The following is a 14,301-nucleotide window of genomic DNA, read 5'->3' as shown; positions in this document are numbered from 1 at the left end:
ATTGAATTGGCTTTGCTTCTATTTCCATTTTACTTTTTGGGCCAGGTTTTCATTTCTTATATTTAATAAATATTGTGGACTACGGGTTTTATGAACGAGCTGGCGAGGTCTTACCGCTCACTACCACCCTACCTCTGCCTCGCCACGCTACGTTCGCTCCCGTATTACCTCGAGCGAATTAAGAATCTGGCCAGTTTTGTCGAAGCTCACTTGACATCAGAACCTGTACGGGGCCATGCTGATGAATCTATACAGTACATTATTACAATTCTAATATATTAGACATGGAATAATATTGCAAGAAAATAGCATGAGAGAGACAGGAGACATCTCAAATTCGGGCTAGCGGCGAGATAGATTATTCATATACTTTCCCATACGCTGCTGTAAATATTGAATATAATTGTAATGGTATAAGTGCAACATATTTTTTAATATAGATAATATTCGTTTTTAGTTTTGCGCCTTGTGTGTATTGAGACCACACTGCAGTGACACTACACACACTTTCTGCCGACCTACGCGCGCCACGGTGTAGCCCTCCGTTTCCAAAACTGTATTTTTTTTCTGTTTGCTAGTACTGCAACTCATAGTAGATGATGCCGCCCAGACAAAAAAGGAACATAGGTGTTGAATAACAGTGTGGTGATGAGCCCATGGCGCTGAGCCCACTACAAGTTCTGGAAGAGGTCGCTCGTGTTGCTATCCCGGAGGTACGCGACGATGCATGAGGAAGATTATGTAACTGCTGGGCATAAGTATGAGAGCAGAGGTGAGAGAAGTAAAGAATAAGAATGTTATTGGAAGTGGAGCTAAGAGAATGAAAAGTAGGAATGAAAGGTTAGAAATGAAGCGTTTGTGAGGAAAGAGTGAAAGAGCCGGAAGAGCGCGTGTTGTAGGGAAACGAAGTGATGTGAACCTAAGGAGTGAAAGTTCTTAAAGGGACATAGTGAACAGAGATGTTCATTCGATCAGGCGCCCCCACTCAGATTCCATGATCGCGCAAGGGTACCCCATGAGAGGCGGTTCATCACCGCATTTACATCATCCACAGCATCCTAACGACGCCATGCCACCGGGATTCATCCTACACCTGCCCATTACCATTTTCCTAATGTTCCTAGCTTTAAGTCCTCCGATCTATAGTTAAAACAGGGACTCTATTCCGAATTTCGCGGTGAAACTCGCAAATAACCACGTAAAGAGAAACAAGAGCTTGAAACCGGGATCAGGAGCATGACAATATGACTCGGCCTGCAACAGACGAGGCAATTATCAGAAATGTATAGCTCACTGCAGGTAAGGGAGATCTTATGTGCAACGGTCTGCTTTTGAATATGTTTGTAAACTGGGGTTCCTTTAAAGCCTGCATTGCGTAGGAGTTTAGGGGACACATATAGCTCGTCAGATTTTCACGGTGCCTGATAGCATAAGATGACACCTGGGCATGGACCCTATAGAGTATTTACTTCTCTAGAGGCACATTATATATCAGGGTTATCGTGATCACCCCAGAAATATATTGGCAATCCTGAACAGCTCATACGTCGCATGTTCCTCAGGCCGTCCAAACTGGTGAGAGACTTCTTAACTATCAAAGAGGCGAGCCTCCATCAGTAATAGCAGAGTTTGCTCCGCGAATATATAATACTAGAAGGGCATCTGTCAGTATGACACTACTTTCTCAACATGAAGCCCAACCAGCAGACAGCAGCAGTCCGGCGGTGTGTCAATGTCAACACACAAACCTAAATGGTGTGAAGTTTCATAAATGATTAACTCACAAACACACATGAATGCGTGCAGTAATAATGCTACTGATGTTTCAACTGTAGGCAGCAAGGGCACAGAGCAGCCAACTGTGCCCTTTCCTGAACGCCGGCAACAGACAACCCCCGTCTACGTCGGATACTCCGAGGGGCAATCAGTGCTGAGAAACCCAGCAGACTCGCTCAGAAACGGTCAGGGAGACAATTGTGCCAATTAATGTCAGTGGGCTCCCTATATAGCATGTGTTGGACACTGGCTCAGAAGCTCCATTGTAAGCCTTCAGCTTTACAAAGGATTTGGGGATACAAGAAGTACCAACTAGTAAGACTATGAATAGGAGTTGTCAGGGTCCCAGAAGAAGCCTCATTGCGAAGTAAACTCAGATTTGACATTTCTCCAGAGTTATGATTAGTTCTAGCTCTTTGTGCGAGAATTTGGTTAACGTTTCCAGGTGAGATTTTGCTTTGTATGACTTGTTAGGACGCGTCAATTCACACTTTCTCACAATACCAGTCACCTCAGCTCTCTCATCATAATAAGTGTCATTTGCCAGTACACTTCACAAGAGACACAAGCATACACGTAAGTCTTGTTCAGGGAGCCAGACGTGTCACCACAGAGCTAGATTGCTTCGCCGCTAAGTGTTACAAACACAGCAGGGTATATGAACACAACCATTGCAAAACAAGACTTGCACATTCCCCAAAAAGATCTGCAGACACTTTCTCGGCTGATTCACGTCATGTTCATGCTTCATAGAACACATCAATTCCAGTAAAGCTGCCAAGTTTGTCAGATGCCACAGGTCTCCTATAGGATGTACAGGAGATGCAGTGTTATGGAAGGCTCAAGGTGGTACTACGTTTATGTTCCAAATAGTGTGCAAAAATCAAGCACAAAGAGAATGCGAGGTTTGGTTCGTTACATCTTGGCCGCCGAATCCCCTACTTTTAAAAATGGTAAGAGCTAGGTGATGTTTATGTGTGTCAGAAAGAGAAGTTGGCACCAGTGATGGGGTGAAGTTGGATTTCCTCTTCTGTCGAGAATCCCAGGGTGCCGGGCATCTTCCACAGGTTGGAGGAATCCCTGGTCGCAGCCAGGTGATTTTGAGAAACCCATCCTTGCAGAGGATGATTTGGGTAGAGGATGACATATTACCACATCTTCCCTGAGGTTGACCTCTCCCATTACTCGCCTGTGCGGTAACTACATTGATAGACAGACAAAGTGGTGTAGGAAAATAAGAGTTGGAGTTTTATCATCACAGGGATTCTGATTTAGATCCTTTATAACTCACCTTCTATTCGCGTCTCGTTCTAAGTTGGAGACGTGTTGTATCAATATCATTACTTTTTAGTGGGGATAAACAAGCATCGGTCCAGTTGCTGGTGTTCAGCACACCAATAATAACCTCTGAACTAAGCCAATCTGGACGCGGCAGTGTCGCCTTCCACATGCCACTCGCCAGGTCATCAGGGCAGAGTATTGGTTGGGATTGCCATTTGATGACAATGGATATTCTTGGTGTGACAGACTGTCTGCTTGATGATTGCTCTCAGTGTGTGAGCTGCGCTGACTCGTCGGAACCGAGTCTTGCCCGCCGTGTGCCCAGCACAGCAGTAAAATCGCGGCGACAGTTGCAAAATTCTAGCGCTGGGCGGGGCGCGAACCGCCGAACCTCGGATGAGAGGCGACACGTTACAGTGATACTAGCCCGGAGGCTAGTACAGTGACGAGATTGCAGAAGCTGGAGTATTGAGCCTAGACAATCACCGTGGCTCTCTCCAGTGGTGCTGGTTAAAAAGGAAAGATGGTTTGGATAAGGTTCTGTGGGACTACAAAAACTTGAATTCTGTTACCACACCTGACACGTCTCCACTCCTCGCATAGATGAGCTGCTAGATGACCTTAATAAGCACATCTGTATTAAATGTTAGATGCTAGAGCAGCTTATTGGAGGGGAAAGTAAGGCTAAAGACCGGCCTAAAACAGCTTCAGTGGGACGGTTCATCGTCTTTTCCAGTTTAAACGCTCGCCCTTTGGGCTTGCAACCAGCAACGTCAACAATTAAGGTCAAGAATGTTATCTATCACCCCTGTTCTAGGCAGGATACTCATGCCTACCTTGATGACATTGTAATATATAGTTTCCTCATTTGATCTCCACCGCAAACATCTTGGTGAGACTCTTGCGTCTTCTCTCTAAAGGCTGCGTCTCAAGGCTAAACCTTTCGAAGTGTAACTTTGCAAGAAACAAGACCCTGTTCCTAGGGTGAAGTTCTGGAAGGGGTAGCCTGCATCCATCTAGGGCATGTATTGTTGAGATGAATGCATCTAAGGAATTGAAAGGTGTACGAGCTTCCGTGGTGCAACAGGCTTTTTTCAGTAAGCGCACATAGATGGATAGACATTAGCAGCTCCTCTAACTCGGAATCTAAAAGAAGGCTACACCTTTGCTTGGGGACAAGACAAACGAAAACGGCCTTGAGAGCTAAAAGAAAACTACTCATGCACCATATTTTACATCCAGCCAGATTTCACCCGCGAATTTGACAATTCCCTACTGACACTAGCCAGATTGCATTGGTGCTGGATATTCACTGAGATGTGGCGTAACCTATGCCATTGGGATATTTCCCGCAAGCTCAGGAATGCAGATCAAGGTATCCTGCCATTGATTTGGAAGATATGGCTGTGGTGAGGGGTGTTCGGGTATTTGCCCATATGTGTATGGCGCCGATTTCTAACGATCTATACAGACACAGGCTGCTGACATACATACTTTAAGCACAAAAAAGTCCCATAGGCTATCCACGGTATGCTCACGACCCCTCTCATTATCAGTACGAGTTGGTTACAACAAATGATCCATGTGGGCTGAAGTAATTCGTACCTTCAGGAGGTATCTTAACTCAGAAACGCGAACACTAGCTCTATCCCATTTGAATTACAGCAGGGTGTATGGTAAACATCAAGAACATCCAGATCGGACCATATCAGCTGGTGGTCCCTCAGTCCTCTTAGAGCAATGGCACTTAAGCTGCACATCGTGCCCCCTTTAGTTCTCATCCTGGTGTTCACCGGGAACGTACCTAATCTAGAAAATGTTACTTACAAAATATGTTGAAAGAGTCTCGATTGTATGTCGAGCTTGTGAGACTTGTCAACGCGCGAGTTAAAATCAGAAAGTTCCATTAGAGTCCTAGCAGCAGCAAGACTTCCCTAATGAGCGAGTCTCTGCCGAAATCACAGATTGGGGCTTTCCAAAAGGGCTTTCGCTATGTTTTAAGATAATGGATCCCACCCCCCAGTCGCTTTTTACAGTTGATCCCTCAGGAATAAGACTTCAGCCACCTGAACAACTACCTTTTGGACAACTGGCACTCTCTTTGGCCACCTCGAACTACCACAGATAATGCGGTCAGAGTTCACTGCAATGGTAGATAGGAGCGAAACAATCTCGTGGGGAGGATGATTGGCTATGCTTGCTGAGAAAGAACGTCGTGGCCCAAAATATCTCTTCACTGTGCGTCTGGGGCCTCAACTTTTCTATCAATCGGTCTACGAAGGAACAGCTCTTTTCTTATTAGTTAGGCCGGCCATGCACTGTCCATTAACAAACACGAACCAGATATCCTAACCTCTCGTTGTTTGTCTTTTTATCTAATAGAGTTTGACCATGTTGAAGCCTTTGAAATTCAGGGAGAGTATGAGAAAGGGGAAGAGATTGGCAACCAGAAACGCTAGGCGTGCACAGGAACACCTGGGCCAGGCAGATAACAAGGGGTCTAGAGGTCGCTTTATCTAAAACTATAGGATCCCTAGTAATGCGACGAATTCCTCATCTGTCAGGATGGCCTCTTGGTCCCGCTGGGTTGGGCCAGTAGCTATCCTGCTAGAAGGATATGATGCCGCCTAACACGCAACGCCGTCTCACACGAATGATTGAAAAATATGTCGGACCTGACGATCCCGAGCCGAAGACGAGCCTGTTGCCACAACATACATATCCTTAGGGAAGACTACTCCTGAGGAAGAATTACTTCTCGGTTCTGTTAGGGTCCATAGACGTGGCGCCCGAGGTTTAAATTAACCAACCAGCTGGTGACGATGCTGTTAGAATTCTCAGTCATAGTTGTGGGGGGATGATATCTAGGATTGTTCTTTTATATGTTTTCTTTCATTTTAGTTCGTGTAGACTTTTAGTTCTTCGTTTTCTTACTTATTCTGATTAATACTTGTATTTCCACTTAGTTCATTCCATTTTACGTAGTTCATTGTTTTGCTATTTGCAAAACTTTTACTTGATTCCATTTACCTTGTCTGTTTTATTCATGTAATCTTGTGGTTAGTTTCCTGGGTTTCGTTACATTTATGGTTCAGGGTATTAAATTTCTTGTAAAGTGAGAATATTGCTTTTAAATCAGTTTACTGCTTTGTAGTTGTGTATATTTTACTATATTTTACTCGGTTTTAATGTATTTTTTACTTATACTTGCTTATCTTAGTTTATTTAATGATCTTGTGCAATTTCCCTTTCGTTTTTTTTTCTCTTGTTTAAAGTCTCTTTTATTATCTTATTACCAACTGTATTTTTCTATTTATTTTAAGGTTCCGATATATCATGTTTCCATTTGGAATCAAGATTCTAATAATTCAAGGAACTCATACAGCTTTCACATACATTTAGTTTTACCACTGTTAGGAGCAGCCAACTAATTGGAGGTCAAATTTTCCAGGATGGGCTCCCCATGATGCTATGCCAGGCATCATGTCGTGCTCACCGGCGGGAGAGAAGCAGCTTTACCTCTTACGACACGATCCAAAGGTTCTACCCGGATGGATGCTGCCGGAACTTGATCGTGTCTAGGGGACGATACTCCTCGAAGGACTATATACAGATATAACAATAGATATATATATAAGTATAGATATATATATATCTCATAGATACTATAGTATATATATAAATAGATATATATATAAATAGAATTATATAGATATATAATATATATATCTAATATATTATATATACTATATGAGATATATATATATATCTATATAATTATATATATAATATATATGAATAATATATTATATATATATCATATATATATAATATAATATAATAATATATTATATATATAGATATAATATATATATATAGATAGATAAAACACACACACAACACAACACACCCCACACACACACACACTAAATACCAAACACACACATAGAAAATAGAAATAGACTTTATAAATATATATATATGTATAAATATATATATATATATATAGATATATCTACTAGATATATCTTATATATATCTATATATATATCGATATATATATATATATATAGAATGCTTACATCTATATTATGATAGATATATATATATTATATAATATATATATAGATATCGAGAGTATATATATACGATATATAAATATATTATATATACATATTATATATATTATAAAATCTATTTCTATTTTTAATGTGTGTGTTTGTTGTCTTGAGTGTGTGTGGGTAGTGTGTGTGTGTGTGGTGTGGTGTATATATATAATATATATATAGATATATATATTATATATATAATTTCATATATATATATAATATATAGTATTATTATATATGATATATATATATATATATATATATATATATATATATATATATATATATATATATATATTATATATATATATATATATATTTATAATGCATATATTTGTATTTATGTATATATATAATATATATTATATATATATATATATATATATATATATATATATATATACAAACACACACACTAGAATAAATATAAATAGATTTATAAATATATATAGAACATTAAAACCGAGGTAAAATATAGGTAAAATATACACAACTACAAATGCAAGTAAACTGATTTAAAAGCAATATTATCACTTACAAGGAAATTTAATACCATGAACCATAAAATGTAAAACGTAAACCACAAAATTAAATATAATAAAACAGACAAGGGTAAATGGATCAAGGTAAAAGTTTTGCATAGCAAAACAATGGAACTAGGTAAAATGGAATGAACTAAGTGGAAAATACAAGTATTAGAATAAGAATAAGTAAGAAAACGAGTAAACTAAAAGTCTAACGAACTAAAAATGAAAGAAAAACAAATATAAAAGAACAATCCTAGATATCATCTATGACTGAGAATCTAACAGCATCGTCACCAAGATGAGTGGTCAATTTAGACCTCGGGCGCCCAGTCTGATGGACCCTAACAGAACCGAGAAGTAATTCTTCTTAGGGAGTAGTCTTCCCCATAGATATGGATGTTGTGGCAAAAGGCTCGTCTTCGGGCTCGGGATCGACAGGTCCGACATATGGTTTCAAATCATTCGTGTGAGCACGGCGTTGCGTGTTAGGCGGCATCATATCCTCTAGCAGGAAAGCTACTGGCCCTAGTTTTCTAACAATGCGGCAAGGCCCAACCCAGCGGGAACCAAGAGGCCCATCCCTGACAGATGGAGGAATTCGTCTAATTACTAGGGATCCTATAGTTGGAGAGAAAGCGACTCTAGACCCCTTGTTATACTGCCTGGCCCATGTTTCCTGTGCACGCCTAGATGTTTCTGTTGCCAAATCTCTTGCCTTTCTCATACTCTCCTGAAATTCAGAGGCTTCAACATGGTCACTCTATTAGGTTCGTGTTTGTTAATGGAAAGTGCATGTGCCGGCCTAATAATAAGAAAAGAGGCTGTTCATTCGTAGACCGATGGATAGAAGGGTTGAGGCCCAGACGCACAGTGAAGAGATATTTGGGCCAACGACGGGGTTCTTTCTCAGCAAGCATAGCCAAAGCATCCTTCACCACGCGATTGGTTCGCTCTATCATACCATTGCTCTGCGGATGATAAGCTATGGTTAAGTGATGGTCGACCTGCAGATTATGGCAAACCTCTCTGAACAGTCCAGCAGTGAACTCTGGACCATTATCTGTGAGTAGATTTCGAGGTGGGCCAAAGAGAGTGACCCAGTGGTCCAAAAAGGTAGTTGTTACAGTGGCTGAAGTCTTATTCCTGAGGGGAATCAACTGTAAAAAGCGACTGTGGTGATCAATTATACTTAAAACATAGCGAAAGCCCTTTGTGGAAAGCCCCAAATCTGTGATATCGGCAGAGACTCGCTCCATAGGGAATCTCGCTGCTGCTAAGGACTCTAATGGAACTTTCTGAGTGTTTCCTCTGCGGCATTGGCAAGTCTCACAGGCCCGGACATACAATCGAGACTCTTTCAACATATTTGGAAAGTAATACATGTTTTTTAAGATTAAGGTACGTCCGGTGAACACCAGGATGAGCAGCTAAAGGGGGCCCATGTGCAAGCTTAAGTGCCATTGCTCTAAGAGACTGAGGGACCACCAGCTGATGAATGGTCCGATCTGGGAGGTGTGTGATGTGTTACAATACACCCTGCTGTAATTCAAATTCGGATAGAGCTAGTGGTAGCCGTTTCTTAGGTAAAGATACCTCTTGAAGGTACGAAATGACTTCAGCCCACAATGGATCATTTGTTGTACAACAAATGATCCATTGAGAGGTCGTGAGCATACCGTGATAGCCTAGGGGACTTTGTTTTGTACTTAAAGATGTATGTCAGCGGCCTGTGGTCTGTATAGATCTTAAATCGGCGGCCATAAACATATGGGTCAAATACCCGAACACCCTCTACCACAGCCAGAGCTTCCAAATCAATGGCAGGATACCTTGATTCTGCATTCCTGAGCTTGCGGGAAAAATACCCAATGGCATGAGGTACTCCAGCATCATCACGTTGAAATAATCCAGCACCAATGGCAATCTGGCTAGCGTCAGTATGAATTTCAAATTCGCGGGTGAAATCTGGCTGATGTAAAATAGGTGCAGTGATTAGTTTTCTTTTTAAGCTCTCAAAGGCTTTTTCTTGTTCTTGTCCCCAAGCAAAAGGTGTATCCTTCTTTAGGAGTCGAGTTAGAGGAGCTGCTAATGTAGCATATCCATCTATGTGCTTCCTGAAAAAGCCTGTTGCACCAAGGAAGCGTCGTACACCATTCACATTCTTAGGAGCATTCATCTCAGCAATACATGTCACCTTAGATGGATCAAGGGCTACCCCTTCACCAGAAACTTCAAACCCTAGGAAACGGATCTTGTTCTTGGGAAAGTTACACTTCGAAAGGTTTAGCTTGAGACTTTAGAGAGAAGACCAAGAGTCTCACCAAGATGTTTGAGGTGGAGATCAAATGAGGAACTATAGATTACAATGTCATCAAGGTAGGCAAGAGTAGCCTGCCTAGAACAGGTGATAGGATAACATTCATTGTACGTTGAAATGTTGACGTTGCTGTTGCAAGCCCAAAGGGCAGGCGTTTAAACTGGAAAAGACGATGACCGTCACTGAAAGCTGTCTTAGGCCGGTCTTCTGGCCTTACTTCCACACTCCAATAAGCTAAACATGTAAATACAGATGTGCTATTAAGGTCATCTATCAGCTCATCTATGCGAGGAAGTGGATACGTGTCAGGTGTGGTAACAGAATTCAAGTTTCTGTAGTCCACACAGAACCTTACCAAACCATCTTTCTTTTTAACCAGCACAACTGGAGAGAGCCACGGTGATGTGCTAGGCTCAATTACTCCAGCCTCTAGCATCTCGTCACACTCTGCCCTGATGACCTGGCAAGTGGCATGTGGAAGGCGCCACTGCCGCGTACAGATTGGCTTAGTTTCAAAGGTTATTATGGTGTGCTGAACACCAGGCACTGTACCGATGCTTGTTTTATCCCCACTAAAAAGTAATGGATATTGATACAACACGTCTTCCAACTTAGAACGAGACTCGATAGGAAGGTGAGTAATAAAGGATCTAAATCAGGAAGTCCTTGTGATGACAAAACTCCACTCTTATTACCTACACCACTTGTCTGGCTATCCTATGTAGTTACTGCACAGGCGAGTGATGGAGAGAGGTCAACCTCAGGGAAGATGGTGAAATGGTCATCCTCATACCCAAAATCATAGAGGCCATAAGCACAATCGAAGTCATCCTCTGCAAGGGATGGGTGCTCAAAATCATCTGGCTCGACCAGGGATTCCTCAACCTGTGAGATGCCCGGCAACCCTGGGGATTCCTCGACCAGAAGAGGAAAGCCAACTTCACCACCATCACTGGTGCCAACTTCTCTTTCTGACACACCATAAACATCACCTAGCTTCTTACCATTTTTAAGAGTGAGGGGTTTCGTGCCAAGATTAACGACCCAAACCTCGCATTCTCTTTGTGGCGTGATTTTTGCAACACTGTTTGGAACCATAAACGTAGTACCACCTTGAGCTTCCAGAAACACTACATCTCCTGTAACATCCCTAGAGACCTTGCATCTGACAAACTTGGCAGCTTTACCTGGAATGGATGTGGTTCTATGAACATGAACATGACGTGAATCAACCGAGAAAGTGTCTGCCAGATCTTTTTGAATGTGGCAAGTCTTATTTGCAATGGTTGTGTTCATAGAGCCTGCTGTGTTTGTACACTTAGCGGCGGAAGCATCTAGCTCTGTGGTGAACACGTCTGGCTCTGAAACAAGACTTACGTGCAATGATTGTGTCTCTGTGAAGTGTACTGGCAAATGACACTTATTAATGATGAGATGAGCTGAAGGTGGACTGGTATGGTGAGAAAGTGTGAAATTGACGCGTCCTAACAAGTCCATACAAAGCAAAATATCACCTGGAAACGTTAAATTCTCGGCACAAAGAAGCCTATGACTAATCATAACTGTGGGAGAAATGTCAAATCTGAGTTTTACCTCGCATGAGGCTTCTTCTGAGACCCCTGACACTCCTAGTATAGTCTTACTAGTTGGGTACTTCTTGTATCCACAAATCCTTTGTAAAGCTGAAGGCTTTACAATGGAGACTTCTGAGCCAGTGTCAACAAATGCTAATACAGGGGAGCCACTGACATTAATTGGCACAATTGGTCTCCCTGACCGGTTACTGAGCGAGTCTGCTGGGGTTCTCAGCACTGATTGCCCCTCGAGAGTATCCGACGTCGACGGGGGTTGGTCGGTGCCGGCGTTCAGGAAAGGGACAGTTGGCTGCTCTGTGCCCTTGCTGCCTACAGTTGAAACATGCAGTAGCATTATTAGCTGCACGACATTCATGTGTGTTGTGAGTAATCAATTTATGAAACTCACACCATTTAGGTGTGTGTGTGACATTGACACACCGCCGAGACTGCTGCTGTCTAGATGGTGTGGGCTCAGGTTGAGAAGAGTTAGTGTCATACTGACAGATGCCCATTCTAGTATTATATATTCGCTGAGCAAACTCTGCTATTACTGATGGAGGCTCATCCTCTTTGATAGTTAAGCCAGCCAGTTTGGGACGGCCTGAAGGAACATGCGACGTATGAGCTGTTCAGGATTGCCAATAGATTCGGGGTGATCACGATAACCCTGATATATATGTGCCTCTAGAGAAGTAAAATAATCTAGAGGGGCCTGCCCAGGTGTCATCTTATGACTATCAGGCACCTTGAAAAAGTCTGACGAGCTATATGTTCCCCTAAACTTCCTACGCAATGCAGCTTTAAAGGAACCCCAGTTTACAAACATATCAAAAGCAGGACCGTTGACAATAAGATCTGCATTACCCCTGCAGTGAGCCTTAGCAGTTCTGAGAAGTGCCTCGTCTGTTGCAGGCCGAGTCATATTTTCAATGGCTCTGATCCAGGTTTCAAGCTCTTGGTTTCTCTTTAGCGGGTTATTTGCCGAAGTTTCACCGCGAAATATCGGAATAGAGTCCCTGTTAACTATATAAGCGGGAGGACTTAAAGCATAGGCAACATTAGGGAAAGTGGGTAATGGAGCAGGTGTAGGGATGAATCCCGGTGGCATGGCGTCGTTAGGATGCTGTGGCTGATGTAAATGCGGTAGATGAACCGGCCTCTCATGGGGTAACCCTTGTGCGATCAGTGGAATCTGAGGTGGGGGCGCCTGATCGAATGAACATCTCTGTTCCCTATGTCCCTTTAACGAACTTTCACTCCTTATGTTCACATCAATTTCACTTTCGTTCCTTACAACACTCGCTCTTCCGTGCTCTTTCAACTCTTTCTCACAAAGCTTCATTTCTAACCTTTCATTCCTACTTTTCATTTCTCTTAGCTCCACTTCCAAACTAACATTCTTATTGTTTACTTCTCTCAACTCTGCTCTCATATTATGCAGCATGTTCATAATCTCCTCATGCATCGAGAGGTTTCGGGAAATTTCGACATTATCGTCGCGTACCTCGAGCGACCTCTTCCAGAACTTGTAGTGGGCCAGCGCCATGTGGCTCATTACCACACTGTGATTCAATACCTATAGTCCTTTTTGTCTTGGGCGGCATCATCTAACTATGAGAGTTGCAGTACTAGCAAAACAGAAAAAAAAACATACAGTTTTGGAGACGGAGGGCTACACCGTGGGCGTGCGTAGGTCAGGCAGAGTGTAGTGTAGTGGTCACTGCAGTGTGGTCATCCAATACACAGCAAGCGCAAAACTAAAAACGAATATATATATATTAAAAATATGTTTGAAAGTATACCATTACAAATATATTCAATATTACAGCAGCGTATGGGGAAGTATAAGATAATCTTATCTCGCCGCTAGCCACCAATTGTGAGAGGTCTCCTGTCTCTCTCATGCTATTCTTGCAATATTAATTTCCATGTCTAATATATTAAGAATGTAATAATGTACTGTATAGATTCATCAGCATGGCCCCGTGAAAGGTTCTGATGTCAAGTGAGCTTCGAGCTCATCCGTTGCAAAACTGGCAGATTCTTAATTCGCTCGAGGTAATACGGGAGCGAACGTAGCGTGGCGAGGCAGAGGTAGGGTGGTAGTGAGCGGTAAGACCTCGCCAGCTCGTTCATAAAACCCGTAGTCCACAATATTTATTAAATATAAGAAATGAAAACCTGGCCCAAAAAGTAAAATGGAAATAGAAGCAAAGCCAATTCAATAAAACACGTAAGTAAAATCACATAAAATATCAACTGAAGATATAAAAAGTAATAATGAAGTAAAGGAAATAACTAAAAGTAAAATTTAAAACACTAAAATGGCCAGCTAAAACTGTTGATGTGGACGGCTAAAATTGGTGGAGACACTTGCAAAATATACATTTATTGAATGAAGCATTTAAGAAACGTGTATACAGCATAAAACAGTGGGTGTATGGGTAAGATGAGCAGCCAACTACTTATCTTTTAAGTATGGATCGGTGGCGGATATGGTACGTCACTGTAAAGTTCCTTGGGCTGGGAGGAGAAAGAAACACGTCGGTGTCTCGGAGCAGACTGGTTTATTTTTCTATTCTGTGTACACACAATATGTGCGAGAAAACTCTGTCGCGATTGTTTTGCGAAGCGCAAATCAGTGCGGCCACTTGTTCCGTGTAGGCATTCAGGTATTCCACTTGTGAGGTTTTCATCCTCCTTCCCCACCCCCC

At 42.1% G+C, this 14,301-nt stretch overlaps 1 pseudogene; it reads right to left on the bottom strand.

The window, feature by feature from the left end:
• Positions 1–7,946: 7,946 nt before the first annotated feature.
• Positions 7,947–8,487, bottom strand: LOC119569005 (annotated as a pseudogene).
• Between the last annotated feature and the right edge of the window lie 5,814 nt (positions 8,488–14,301).

Source organism: Penaeus monodon, unplaced genomic scaffold (genome assembly GCF_015228065.2).
Source record: "Penaeus monodon isolate SGIC_2016 unplaced genomic scaffold, NSTDA_Pmon_1 PmonScaffold_1209, whole genome shotgun sequence".
Classification (NCBI taxonomy): domain Eukaryota; kingdom Metazoa; phylum Arthropoda; class Malacostraca; order Decapoda; family Penaeidae; genus Penaeus; species Penaeus monodon.
This window is presented reverse-complemented; position numbering and strand designations above follow the sequence as displayed.